The 15,577-nt window shown below is 39.8% G+C and overlaps 1 protein-coding gene across 3 annotated transcripts in view; it reads right to left on the bottom strand.

Moving 5' to 3' along the window:
• The window catches only part of NAALADL2 (N-acetylated alpha-linked acidic dipeptidase like 2), an 899,698-nt gene that overhangs the window by 682,105 nt on the left and 202,016 nt on the right, over positions 1–15,577 (bottom strand). The gene's annotated exons all lie outside the window — the stretch shown is intronic.

Here is a 15,577-nt window from a genome sequence, read left to right as displayed (position 1 = left end):
TGAGGTGACTTGATAACAGTCTATTAGTAACTATATGGAGAACAAATATTTGATAATGGGCTCTTATACCTATCAGAGAAAAGGTATTACAAGATCCCATGGCTGGAAGTTGAAGCAAGACAGATTCAGACTTGAAACAAAGCATACATTTTTAACACTGAAGAGGATTCACCACTCAAACACTTTACAAAGGGTTGTGGTAGATTCTCCAAGATGGAAATTTTTAAATCAAGCTTGGATTTTTTTTTAAAAAGATCTACTCTAGGAATTATTTTAGGGAAGTTCTATGGTCTTGGAATCCATGAATCTAGTTACCATTATACAGTAGTATTTAGAAAACAAACAAACAAAAGATGCTGTTTCCTTGATATCCAAAACCCCACACAAGATATATTTATGAAGGCTTTGTTACTACTTTTCAAATGGTTTGCATTTAAACAAAGAGTTTTCACCTACCTGAAGAACTTAGAGCTAATTTTTATTAAAAAACAAACAAACAAACAAAAACCTTCTATCCATATGATCTAATAAATAGGACCCTGGGTTAAGAGGCAAAGAGGTAGGTTCCACTCCTAGCTCTGTTATTAACCTGCTAAAGAAAGCTGGGCAATCTTTCGGTGCCTTGTTTACGCCATCAATGAAATAAAGATAAAACTACTTATCTTCCTACACTGGGCACTTAGGCACTTGAGACTTCCTATCACACCTGGCAGAGGTCATGCCTGGCACTTAATCTGACATGGTTAATAGCATTCCTTTTCATTTGTGCTGGACCACAACAACTTTGCATTCCCTGCTGCATATCACATATGGACTTGTAGAATCAAGACCTCCTTGCCCACCAAAAAACAAACAACCCACATTTGTTCACTAAAATCTAATTTAGAACCCATTTTCCCCTACAAGCAGGATGAGACTTGTTTAATACATGAGAGAGGAAAAATAGCTGTATGGACATCCAGGTGTTCTCATGTCAGATCTGTCTATATTTATTTCACAGACCATTTATCCGGGTATAAAACTTTGCAATCGCTTTTGGTGGATGACTTCTTTATTATTAAGTGGTGTTTTGTTAAAAAGAGCATTTCTTATATAATCTAGCACGTCAGCAATACAACTCTCACTCCAATTCCACAGCCAGCTCTGAGTACTAACCATTTATTCTCTAATATTTCACACATTCAAACTTAAAATTAATTATAAATGCAATCTGTCATCTGTAGCTCACCAATCTCCCCCCCCACATTCCAGAGAACTGGAATGTGGGATTCCATACTCCTCCATTGGCCAACCTTGTCACAACCAGTGCATTGAAATAAAAAAACAACCCCCCCCCACTCCGTGTGACATATAAGAGCGTTTATTTAATTGTTTCTCAAAAACATCACACACAAAAGCGAAATGTCTCACTCAGTAATGAGAAGGCAGGTTGGTGCAAACTTTAACAGAGCTGCTACTTGTCCTGCAGGATCTTGGTACTGATGTACTAACTGTAAACTAATACAAAGATACTACAGATAATAAAGTAATCCTGCTGCTGCTACACAATCACTGGCAGTGTAATATGCATTAAATTAGAAAGAAGGATCAATAGTAATTGAGAGGTGCTTATTATAATCCACTGAAAACACAGTAGCATGCTGGTAATGAAAAGGCTGTATTAGAAAGAAGGACAGTATCACCTCCTTCCAAGGCCTGCCATTGAAATTCACATTGGGAATCCATAAAACCATCAGAAATGCTCAATTTTAATTGCAAAGGCTTCAAACATCACCAAGCAAAAGAAAGAAATAATGCAATAAAACAGGACGACTGCAATGTGAGCCCATGAAAATTGTACCATTTGTACAACTGTATTGATAGAACATAATGACTATGTTTAGCAGTCACACTAGAATCAAATATTCTGCCCATTGGAGGGAAAGAAAAAAAAGAACAGAAAAGGATGAGGCTCTCTAGATATGCTAGGACTGTATTCAAAAAGTCAAAGGGGAACCTGGTTTTAAATAAAAGAACCAAAGCTGTAAGGTTCATAGGAGCACCTAGTGCCAAGTTTAGCAGCCCCCTGGACAGCCCCTTGTGAGGTAGGGCATTTCACAGCTGGGGAACTGAGGCACAGAGAAATTAAGCGACTTAACCAAACCACACAGGAAGTCTGTAGTGGAACATGGAATTGAACCCAGGGCTAGAGTCCTAGTCCAGGCCCCTAACCAATAGTCCATCCTTTCCCCTTAGCTAGTGTATCATTTGCTTTGCACTGAAAAAGCCGAAGATGAAGTTGTCAAGTGCAGTAGCAGAAAGCCAAGCAGCCCATCAGTCACAGTGCATCTTCACTACAAGGGACTCAGCCTGGCAAGCCAGACAATAAAACAAAACACTGCTGCCTTCAAAGAAGAGAAAGAAACAGCATTAGCTCCATAGTTAAGCCATATTTTGCCCTTCAAAGTAAGACAGAAAGATAATTAAGGTGACAATGAATATCAAAGCCGCAGAAGTTTAAAGCGATAAAGCAAATAATATTTCATTTGGGGGAGAAATAATTCCTTGACAGCCACAAACATATTGTACTTTTTTTTCTTAAAAAAATAAGAGACTTTGAAATGATAATGTCTGTAGTGGTGCATATTACACTCATTACTTATTGGGCCGGATACAAAAACAGCCCTTTCCCTGGGCCATCAATAGGTATGTTTGCTCAGATAAAAGCTTCATTTTAGCAAAGCAGTTTATCTGTCTTACAGTTTTATTGCTTAAAAGATGAATTATAAGATTAAATCCACCTTACTGCTAAACCCTAGAGAGAGCCACATTATAAATATCTCATAAGAGGTTAGGGGTTTGGACATTAATAGTCGATATTAGAATTCTGAGACAGGCATTCCAAAAAGGCCTTCATGGTAATGGGGCTTACACACACGCATAAAAGGAGAACAGCCACTAAGTTATGGTGCTAGCCAGTCGTGATACATATTTTTGTAAGAAAACCAATACTAACCAACTATTAAATAGGAGTATGCTCTAAATCAAGGGTTCTCAAACTTCATTATCTTCTGACAGCAAAAATTACTACATGACCCTGGGAGGGAGGACTGAAGCCTGAACCCGCCCGAGTCGCCCCACTGGGGCGGGGGGGGGTTAGAGGGGGGAGGAGAACCAAAGCGCAATTCAGCGGAGGGTCCCTGTCTCTCTCGGAGGGAAGGACCTGCCGCTAAATTGCCGCTGAAGAAGAAAGCGGCATGGTGGAACTGCCACCTAGTGCGATCACAGCTTTTTTTTTTTTCTTCTTCTTCTTTTGCCGCTTGGGGCGGCAAAAACCCTGGAGCCAGCCCTGCAGGGTTGCAACCCACTTTGGGGTCCCAACCCACAGTTTGAGAATCGCTGTTCTAAATAATTTTCCTGAATACATCCACTTAGAAGAAATAAAAAATAATTAGGTCCAAGACATCAAAATAAACTAAACCCCATTTTGCAAAGGTTTAATAATGTGTGTAACTTTGCTTGTGTGAATAGTCTTGTTTAGGTCAATAGAAATACTCGTATCAGTAAATATATTCATATGCTTAAGTGCCTGAAGTGTTAGGGAGCTAAGATTTACATTTGAACTAAAAGAATTAACACGTTGGAAGGTGAATTGTAAAGTCCACAATCTCTTTGACTGCAAACAGGGTAAGATTCTATTCTCACTTCAGTTGTGCCGTGGACTCATTCTGTACTTGGGTAAGTCACTTGACCTGTTTAAGTTTCTCCATTTTTAAAATGTGGACAGCTCTACATAACCTCAGAAGCCCCTCAGACATATTTAATTAATCTTATGGAAAGTTTAAGGGATCCTTAATGAAAGATGCTAATGTGTTATTAATATAAAACTAAATCTCCTCACAGATTGAGGAGGTAGTTTGAGGCTGCGTGGTCTAGTGGATAGGGCACTGAGCTGAGACAAGTTCATCTCTGTGCTTCTGTTTTCCCTCCTTTCTCTATCTTGTCTATTCACGCTATAGTAGAGCTGAATCAAAATTTTAATTCCTAAGGTTTTCCTGATGACAACTATAGCTTTGTCAAAACCAAAATGTGTCACAAGAAAATGTCCTTTCTGAGAAAAACCCTTAGGTTTGCTGCAGGAAGTTTTGAAACAAGAATAGTTGGTTCCCAACCGCCACTTGGAAAACCAATTTACAAGGAAACTGATTTTTAATTCAAAATATCTTGCCAGAGAAAAATAAATCTGCTTTTTGGGGCAGGGATGCTCTCTTACTGTGTGTTGGAACAATGTCTAATTCCATGAGGCCCCAGTGTTGGTTGGGACCAATACAAAGCTATTGTACTACAAATAGTAATATAATTTTGTACTTGGGAAAATGTCAGACCTGAGAGTTTTAAACAGTGCAAATGTGATTCAACAATATTTTGCTTTGGGTTTGCCTTTTCATCTGATTTCACAGGTAGCTAATGGCTGCGTTGCCTCGGATTAAGATAATTTAACTACTAATAAAAATCATTAAGCTTATTAGAGCAATTTTTTTTTTGGTCTTGGAGATCCTTATCCTTCACCCAGAAGTACTGTGATGAGCATAGTATAAACGGCAAGGCGAAGGATGATAAGTTAAGACTTCTGGCAAGCATAACATTTTACAACACTCTAGGGGTCTAGTAGCAGGACCTTGGGAATCCTCCAGTATTAAGCTTTATTTTAATATACGCTGTGCAATCTGTTGCATTCAGAGCCAGAATGTGTTCTGATGCTGTGAACTGTATTCCCCAAGGATTCCCTAAAGCGGTCTCTAATATTCACTGGTTTTGTAAAGCTTAAGTACTAAAAATAATGTGCCACAATGCACAAGAAGCACGCGACTCTGCCTTGCCCACCTATCACCCTGGCAGCTCTCTCTTGCATCTCTGTGAGATTACTGATTACCAAACAGTTGGAGCAGGCAAGTTCCTGCAGACCCCAACGAGAGATCAGGGATGCAAAGCCTCTACTAAAGGTACTTCCGTTGCAAAACAAATATTTGCAATGTGCAGATCTGGCTGTGAGTGGCTTGTTTGCAGCAGGGGTGAAAGTAACTTAAAGGACTTACTGGTACTCCAGAGTCCTGAATGGGGGCATGGCCTCAACTGGAAGAGGTGAGGCATTTCAAGATTTAAAGGGCCTGGGGCTCCCTGCAGTGGCTGGAGCCCTGGGCCCTTTAAATCACCACCGGAGAAGCCGGTCCAGTCCAGCACGGCATACCGGCTCTTGTCGGTATGCGGCACCATACCAGCTTACTTTCACCTCTGGTATGCAGTAACTTGCAGAACCACACTCTCTCTTATACATGGTTAGATTGTGATGAGGATGATGTGGAGATTGTTGAGCACACTAACTGCACAGTGAAAAAACAATGCCAGATTGCTGCTGGCATTCATGGAGCAGCACCGCACTATGCAAGAAACGAGCATGGACTGGTGGGAATGCATCATAATGCAGCTTTGGGACAACAAGCAAGGATAGCAGAACTTTCAGTTGTGCAATGTCACATTTCTTGGGCTGTGAGCTGAGCTTATCCTGACCTTCTGCATAGTGGGAAAATGACCAGGAGGAGCATCAGGAAGTGCACAAAAACATAATGGGTTTGCTCAGGCAGCAAACCCAAATGTTGCAGGCCCACAACAATTTTTCTGTGGTGATGTTGAAGGTCAAACAACTTTCTCTTCACATATGTCAAAGGAGAAAAGCATTGTCAAGTTTTTCAAACAAAGTACCAGCAATCATTTTTCAACATCTTTTAGCACAGCAGTTAATTTCACCCACAGTGGGTAAGCTTTGTTGTAGTTAATGTGCATCTTCTTCTATTAAATGTCTCAAAGATCTTCAAATGTGCAAGAAGGCTCAGTCAGCTACTGTTGAAGAGGAGATGACCAGATGTTGCCCCTGAGTGATCCACAAGGACATTCTTGATGACAATGTCTTTTGAATTCAAAGTCAAAATTCATCTCACTGTTGAGCCCATACCTCAGTTCATTCAGAATATGGAAATGGTAGTTCTGTATTGTCTGGTCTGATGCCAAGAACAAGTTCCTCAACGTAAAGGAAAACATATTTGTGGGTCTACTGAACGCAGTCCACTTACAAAAGTGGAAGAGAAAAAGATAATTGACAAAATAATATTGGGGATGGGGTGGGAGAGGAGGAAATCAAGAGATCACTTCTGCACATATTGTTGCCTGCCTTCTTGATCCATGCTTCCAAGCCAAGACATTTCTGATGACAAATTAAATTAGTTTGTTACCTTATAGTGGCTCTTGCAAATTGTAAAGGATATATAAACAAACAATCTGACAGATGACGCATAAAATAAAGCAAGAAGCAGCCCATTCAATAGTAAAACAATGTGGAATGCAATCCCAACAGTTGAATCAAATCAGTTTGCTCCTTTGTCAAGGTGGAAAGGGTTGTGTTCGCCTTGCACTCCAGGTACAGTGGCAGAAATTCTTTTAACACTTCTGTGTGCTACTGCATGCATGGAACAAAACTGGTCGGTTTGGGGAATCATCCATTCAGAAACCAGAAGTAGACTGAAGACCTCTAACTCCACTGCTCGGAAACTGGTGACCATGTATCACAATTTAAGATTAAATGAGAAAGTGGCAGATGAAGAATGGACTCAATATTCATCAGATGAGGAGGAAAAAGGAGATACCAATGAATTTCATGATGGCAACAAAGACATAGGTAAAGCACTTAAAGCTGATAAAGAAAAAGATGATACTGAAAAGCAACATGCTTGAAAAATTTGGCCTGCTGCCTACCCAACATAAGTGCCTTTAAAAATGACTTTTTTCCCTTTATAGTTGCAATGTGTTTGTTTTATTTCTGTTTAATTTCATTGTTCTTTCCTTTGGTAACTGTTCGGTCTCGAATAGCATTCACATTTAAATGCTAACCTAACATTGTTAAAAAATGTAATAATTATTTTTTTAAACTTCATTTCATTGTGTTTCACGTTTTTCTGAGTTAAAATAACTTGATTAAGAAAAGCTTGGATTTTGTAAGTAGGTGTAAGTAAGCTCAGCCTTTTAGAGACCATAAAGTCTTACTCTTTTTTGTTACCGTTCTAATAAATTACTGCTTTAAAATAGTTTACCTTTTTTTTTTTTTTTTTTAAACATTTTGACAATATTTGACCAATTATTTTCAGACCAGTCAAGGGCCCAACCCTACTCCTACATGACACAGGCCTTAGAATTTCATTCAAGTACCTCTGAAACATGGACCCAGTCATATCTTTGAGATTTGTGCTCCTCCTCCTGTTCCACTGAGCTCAACAGATCTGGAAAGAGTCCAGTTAACCTCACACCTTGCCCTTACTCGTGTTCTTCAAGAGACAATGAACTGTAGTTAAACACACTAAGCAGGCCAGTTTGTTGTTTAAACATAGCCAAGTTATCAACAGGACACAGAAAAATGCCGCTAGAAGAAGCTTCTTATAGGCAATATGGAAATCCCCAATGAACAGCCAAAATACTGCCGAAATGAGCTGATTGACTCCACGCAAAACAGTGAGTCTGATAGGTCACCACTAGGAGCCTTTCCCCAAATAAACGGGCCAGGTCGCAGAAACAACCCATCATCAGGATGTCAGCAGTGGGGCTGCCTCTTTAAATCTGTGCCGTCTCTCCTCACCCCCTTGGCAACAGTTAGCTGCTCTGCCCTCTCCAGGGCAATGGTCCTACCATTGCGAAGTCAGCACTGATTGTGCTCTCTAGCCATTTAAAGGTCACTTTTTAAACTCACTGAATTTTCCTGTGAAAATCCCAAAAACATTTAGATACCAAGAATCTCCACTAAACACCAAGTGATCAAATAGTTCCCAAAATATGGCAGACATCGACTGCATTCCAAATAGAAAAAAAAGTCACCTTTACTGTTCAAATGTGCTTCAAAGAAGAATGTATTTGAAAGAAGATACTCCAGTCCTTAATCCTAGCCTGGGGGCTCCAAAGAAAGCTTCCCAAAAAGTATCTGAGTCCTTTAAAAAAAAAATGTATATACATCTACAAGGGAATACGACCCACATGTGTATGCACCTCCTGTCACTTTATCCAAAGGGAAATAGGTGAAGAGAAGTCATTTGGCAGTTGGTCAAAAATTAGTGCATTTGAGTGTTTAAAATATTTTTAAATTAATATTTTTGCACTCTAACGCTAGTGATGCTTAACAAAAATCTTTGAAACAGCTCCTTCCTCTGTCCACTCTAAAATGTGGAGGGAGAGAAGGGTAACTCATACACAATCAGTTAAGTACCTCTTTATATATCTATGCATTTCCCCATGAACAGATCATAATTTTCTCAAATGTTTCCAGTATTCAAAATATAATTATCATGTGAATAATTTTGTCAGTAGCAAGTAGTTCATCAATATTTGTAATGATTTCAGTTTTGACTAGGCACATAGTATGTATCTGTCCCCAGATTGGATAAGCATACCTTTTAGGATCATATTTCCAGTGCAAATACTTTCAACTAAATAATTTGCAATATTGGCTAAAAACTAGAGCTGGTTAAAATTTTTGAAACAAAAGAGATTGTGGTGAAAATTGACTTTTTTCCTGAATTTTTTTTTAAATCTGAACATTTTCAATTACATTTTCAGACTTTTAAAAAAAATTTCTATTGTTAGATCAAAAGGGAAATTGAATTTTTCTTTTGTTTTTGTAGGAAAGGGGAAAGGAAAAGTTTGGCAGGGGGGGAAGTGTTAGGGAAAGAGAAAACAAAACATGAACAAAAATTAAAAGAAATATTTTCAATAAAATTATTTGTAAAGATTTTTGAATCAATGAAAACTCATTTCTTTTTAAAATCTGTAGAATGAAAACTTATTCAAGTTTTTTGTTGATTCCCCCCCTTCTTTTCAACCAGTTCTACTTAAAATTCACTTATGCCACAATCATGGCTGTCATTTAAACTTATTTGCCAGAATTCTTACGGAAAGCCAATAGAAAGGAAGAGCAAATACAACCCAAGTGATTTCTGTATATAGTCATGAAAGCGTTTTCAAGTATTCTCCCACCACTAGACAGACACTACAGTTATCCATGTTCTTATGGATTTTTACTGGATCCAATATAGATCTAAAATCTCACTAAATAAGGACTCACGGTGTTCTCTTTTACTGTGCAGCACACAGGAAAGCAAGACTGCACAAAAACTGATTGATAACAACAGGTATATGGGGGAATGGTTGTATCATGATCAGGAGAACTGGAGTCAGAAGACAATCCATAGGGTTTAATAAAGTTTTACTTGTTCCACTTAAACTGCATTCAGTTTCACACTTTGTAAAATGAAACAGCGGAGGCTTTACCACACATTTTCCCTTAACTAGCACACACCATTGCACACAAACACCATGTAACTGGGCACTGTAGAAATTTGTGGGGTGTTTATGAGATGCAAGGAACTAGTAACTCAATGCTGCATAATTTCCTTTTAATGTGGTGGAGAGTTTATTCTGTATGGAACAATATTAACCGCCCTTAAAGTCTATGAGCTCACAAGAGAATGTGCAGAAGAACGGAGCTTCTCTCATTTAGCTCTATGTATACTGCACAATCAGATCAACTGTCTTCTTTTAAAGGAGTCTTTTTTAAGAAGTGGTTTATAAAGACCTATTACTTGGAACCACAACATTAAACATTAAAAAAAATGTGAGTTGCATTTGACTTTTTTATATCATTGGAGATACCTCGAGGTCGAGGATGATCTCTTTCACAGGTTTTATTTTTCATGGGTGGCTGAGGAGTCCGATCCTTGAGCCACAGGCTCATTGGCAGACATCGCAGGTGGTGCTGGAAGACAAGGTTGCGCCGTGATTGCTGTGTAACCGTTGTCTTTCCTTTCTTTTCTGGTGTTTTTCTGCGACCACGGCAAGGCGATTTTCCTCAAAAGTGGACGTTCCCTCTCGGACGAGTCTTTTCTGGTTATCTCGACCCTGGGCTGCTGTCTCCCAGTTTGTGGTGTTGATGCCAGATCTCTTGATGTTTATCTTGAAGGTGCCTTTAAAGCGTTTCTTTTTGGCCTCCCTGTTTCCTTTCTCCTTTGGTGAGATTGGCATACAGCAGTTGTTTTGGTAAGCGTACATCAGGCATGCGCACACAATGCCCGCTCCACTTCAGCTGGTGCTGGACACTGACATTAGTGTGATGATCCTCCCAGTTTATGTTGGGGGTCTTCCAAAGAGAGTGCTCGTGCTGGCATTCCAGGTTTTTCAGGTGTTTTCTATAGGTCTCACAGCCATAGAGGAGAGCTGGTATTACCACTGCTTTATAAACTAAAAGTCTAGTATGTGTTCTGATGTTGTGACTGTTGAACACCCAGCGAGACAGTCTGCCAAAGTCAAGACTACCACAGCAAATTGTGTGTTGAATCTCGACTTCTATGTCTACCCTCTGTGAGAGATGGCTGCCAAGATAGAAAATGTAGAATACTTTGCCTAGGTCTTCTTTGTCAACGTAGATCTTCCATGCTGGGTCTGATGATTGACCGGGGAATGGTTGGTGGAGAACTTTTGTTTTGCTGATGTTCGGAGTTAGCCCTAGGCTTTTGTAAGCTTCAGAAAAGCAATTAAGGGCTGTTTGTGGATCCCCCTTTGAGTGTGCTTTTTTATATATGCACACATCAAATACATTATTTCTGTTTCAGTTAAGGTGAAGCTGGATGGCATTTCATTCTTTGCTCACTGCAACTTTGCTCTCCTCTTGCCTTTTAATGCCTCAATATTTCTGAAGGACCAAATTCTAATCTGATCCCATTGGCTCCTGGTAGAATTCTGCCCAGCGTTTTCTGTATTCAGTCACACACAAAAGTAATATTTTTCAAATATAAAGAGCATATCTTTATCTTTTAATATATCCAATAACATATACACTCAATAACCCCATACTCATGAAACTATGTATGATATACATACGGAATTCAAAGATGACATGTATTTTATCCACTTATATAATAAAACTGTATTATACATATTGATATTTGATATCAAATTGCACTTCAGTCAAAGAGAATGTTCTTTCTTAACCACTTGAATTGAGTTCTTCTGGAGTAAACACCTTTCACTGAAGTATAAGCTTGAACTCGGTCAGGGGCATGCATTATTCTCTGTATCATTTACTTGCCACTAAAACTCTGGTTTTTGTCTAGTACTTTACCAGCGTGAACATAGTAAACAGCCTTCTCAGTGGTGTGCTGAGAGACATGTTATACCAACCAAAACACCGTCCATGTGGCTTCCGAGCTTCTTACCCAGGAACAAGAGAACATTATATTGATTCATCTAATGTAGGGATTGAGCCTGTACTCAGTGAAGTCCATGGCCAAGTTCACGTTGGCTTCACTGGGGCAGGATTCATCAATTCCGTCTACAATGTAAGCAAATCTTCAAAGAGAACTATGTCAGGTACAGCTTTGCCTGCCCTGGCATGAGTTCGGTCTTCCTCATGAGTTTAATATTTGGGTCTAGACTGTGCCTGACCCTTGTATATGGATAGGGTATTCACCTCCCAGTAGGTTCCCAGAGCAAGGCTCAGGAATAATCACAGCCTTGGTACTAGAGAAACTACAGGCACTGCTCTTCCTGGTACAATGTATGTAGGGGTGAAAGTAAGCTGGTATGGGCTGGTATGGCGTACAGGTCAGAAGTGGCTGCTGGTACCGGCCCATACACAGCCTACATTAAAGCGCTATCATGTCAGCAAAAGGGGCAGCAGTGGCCAGAGCCCCGGGCCCTTTAAATTGCCACTGGAGCCCCGGGTGGCACGGGCCAGGCAGCTCGAATGGGCTGGCTTGTGGAGACTGACCCGGTACTGGTAAGTGCTTAATGTTACTTTCACTCCTGAATGTATGGCCCTGTTTGCCATCCCATGCACTCCCCCATAACACCCAGAAGAGCAGGCTATATGCACTATCCTAAGGGACTGGTAAAGGGGTGTACGCCCATCCTGTGTCACTATCTTCAACAGTTATATGGCCCCTATTACCATAGTATCTGTATTTATCCTCAACACCCCAGTAAAGTAGGGAATTACTATTATTCCTGTTTTACAGATGGGGAAATGAGGCACAGCGAGGCTTAGTAACTTGTCCAAGATTACACAGAGGCCTGGGACAGAGCAGGCACTTGATTCCAGTTCTCCCAAGGCCTAGGCTAGTGCCCTAACCACTGGACTATCCTCTCAGTGCTGAGGGGAATCTGCCAGAGGAGAGTGTGAGCATAAAGGGAGCCCAACAAAATCAGGTCTTTGTTCTAATACTGGCCCAATGCATCTTCAAGACAAGCAGAACAGAGCCTGTCCTGGAACCCTCTAATCTCAATACAATTGATGCAAGGACCCAGTCTATATTGCATTCAGTGTATTGCATATTTGGATCCCATGAGAAGGCTAATGTCACTCCTCTTTCTGCATTTTCACTGCAGGTAAAGAAATCAGGCCATTGTGATAGCTATTTTTGCAGGGCAATGTTTTCTTGCAGTGAAGTTGTTGGAGCCACTATAGAAAGATGGCAGCTTCACTATTACACATCCAAACTTTTAGTGTTTTTTGATTGTGTGTTAAACAAAAATGCCATGAGGTAAATCTTGGGTAACAAAGTCTCCAAATAACTATTATAAATGTGTTTTTTAAATCTACTTGGTTATTTTTAAGTGCCATGGGTTTAACAGAGTTTAATGGCATTAACTCCCCCAATCAGCAGGATTTGTCAGGACTAGAGAGGAGACAACTAGTTCAAGAAATAATAATAAGCAGCCCCTGAGGATACTCCCAAAAGGATGGCTGTTTGACTATCCACAGGAAAAGCAGCGGCTTTGCTTGACACTATATCTATTCAGAATATTTACTGTGTCAAACTCTGACACCTCTATTTTTTTTAAAACACTACTGGGCCCCATTCTGACTACACAGCAATCTTATATTGGCAGAATTTCATTGAATTCAATGGAGTTACTCCTTCCTCATTTGCAGTGATGTAAATGAGATCAAAAACTGGGAAGTTGGTTATTAGAGCTGGCTGACAAATGGTAAATTTTACTGATGAAAAATGTGTCCCTTTTTATGATCACAAAATTTCAAATATTTGTAAAACAGTTCTTAATTAGACTTTAAGAGCACTCAGAGGCTACCGAAGTTCGGATATTGAATTCATGGCACACCCACATCTAGCTTTCCATTGAGACTGCCAGGAATATGGATCACTCCTCTGAAACGATTAAAGCACGCAGGTTTTGGCAAAGAGAAACTTCTATTGCCCAGTCTCTCATGTAATATGCTTGGGCTTACAGAAGAGCCTGATGCTTGAAGAGCTGCGTACTTTGGTGGGAGAGGCAATGTTATGAATAAGAACAAACATCCCAAAAGCACGTTACCATTTTAACAATCCAGATGTTTCACGAGAAGTATGCAGAGGCTGAGAATATGTGAGCAGATGACCAATTAGATCCCCTGTCACTTATGATCTACCATTACAGTTTCTCAAAATTATGAATTTGTAGTTTTCAGAGTAGTATGTTTCATGGCTGACAGATTACAGTTTCAAAATGGAGGCATTCAGAATTTGTGAAAGTGTAGGCCTTTTGAGGACTGGCTGAACATACAGCTTGTTAATAATCAATAGAAATAGAACATAATCTGCAAGAAATTCCTACAGAGGGTTTAATGCCATGAAATGGGCAAAGTTATAAGCACCTGAAAGATCACATTAGCAAACCAGTTACTGCCTTTCGTTTTTGTATTACTGATCTTAAACACTTTGTTCCCCTCTACTATGCTGATAGGAGACCAGAAAGATTATTAGATTAAATTTATATTCACTGCTACTTATAGCAGCAATATCAACTGTTTCCCATGGCTACTGAAGGTAGACTAGAAAGTAACGGGCTTAATCTGCAGTTTTAGATTTGGGTTAGATATTAGGAAAAACTTTCTAACTGCAAGGGTAATTAAATTCAGCAACAGGCTTCTCCCTTGGAATCCCCATCATTGGAGATTTTTAAGAACATGTTGGACAAACACTTGCAAGGATGGTCTAGGTTTACTTAGTCCTCAGCACAGTAGACCAAACTTGATGACCTCTCAAGGCCTTTCCCAGCCCTATATTTCTATGATTCACACGCAAAGTTTCTATAGCAACTTTTTTTTTAAATTCACTCGTTAAGCAAAATACCAATTAGCTTTTTATTATAGACAATTAAAAATCTGCACACTAATTGACATCCTCTCTACTCAGTTTGAATTTAAAGTCTATTCAAAAGGAAATTGCAATGAAAATTCCAATAGTAATAGTTTACTATTGTATTCTTCCCTCTTAACAAGTAGTAAATTATTCTTGACAAATATTGCACACTTATTTTCAATCTAAACCATTTAGAGACACAGAAGCAACCTATCCTGTTATTCATTAAACATCACTGACGCCTGAAGATTATAGGTTTCAGAAAAGCAACAGAAATGTAATCAACTGACTTATTTCTGCATGACAGGAAATTGGGCATGGGCCTATGCACCTGGAAATCATGTGAGTGAGAACAGGCAAAGTGTTGCTGTATGAAAACTATTTAGGTGCTTTGAGCTAAAGGAACAAATGGCAAAAAACAGTGTGAGAGAGTGGCTTCATTTAGTTACGATGACATCTGAAAAAGATCAACCTGGCTGAAATGGCAGCTTGTCTGTACACTACTTCTGGTAGCAGATATCAAAAGACACTAATTGGAGGAGAGTGATTACACACACTCATGTGCGCATGCGCGCACACACACACACACACACACACACACAGAGAATATCAGGAGATTAATTAACAACAAAAAGCCTAATTGTCCTCTCCAGTAGGAAGCTCTGAAAGAGGGGGAAAGCCTCTTGGAAACATTGAGGTTCACCTCACAGAACTCCCTTCCCATCCTCTCTTCCACTGCGGGGGTTGAAGAAACAACCCAAGACATCAACATGGGGGTGAAGGGGCTGCTTCTGTGGGGCCTAAGCTAACTCCTCTGAGGAAAACTGCGGATGCCAGAGGAGAATTACTATTGTTTGTTGGCAGCCTTAAAAACCACTAGTTCTCAAGAGGAATATGAAGCAGCTGTTCCCTGGTTTCTGTCCTGGATAGGCCCCAAATCCCAGTGAAGCTCACACTGAATGGTTTGCCAACTACAGTGAGGTTACTGAAAGCGAGGAATTAGTGGGGGGCAAAACAACAGGTACATTTCAACCCAGTTCTGCCCATGGAAGTGGAAGGGTGCACTGAACTCAAGCAGATTTACCATTATGAATTTTAAACTAGACCCAAAAACTTGGTGGTCATGTGACTAATTTAGACAGCCAAAATTGCAGAGATGATTGTTTCACAGGGAGTCCATTCACTTGGTCTCCATGTTTACCCCTACTTTTTCTTCCCCCCTCCCCCAGTACTTTGACATCATCCTCTTCATCCATGTCAAAAAGCAGACTATCACACTATCAAGTGTGAGCACAGGATAGTCTGAGTGTCAGGAAGGAGGATCTGTATCTACATATAGAGTCTTTAGACAAGGCTTTGTTGGGAGGTTT

Source organism: Malaclemys terrapin, chromosome 9 (assembly GCF_027887155.1).
Source record: "Malaclemys terrapin pileata isolate rMalTer1 chromosome 9, rMalTer1.hap1, whole genome shotgun sequence".
Taxonomy (NCBI): domain Eukaryota; kingdom Metazoa; phylum Chordata; order Testudines; family Emydidae; genus Malaclemys; species Malaclemys terrapin.
This window is presented reverse-complemented; position numbering and strand designations above follow the sequence as displayed.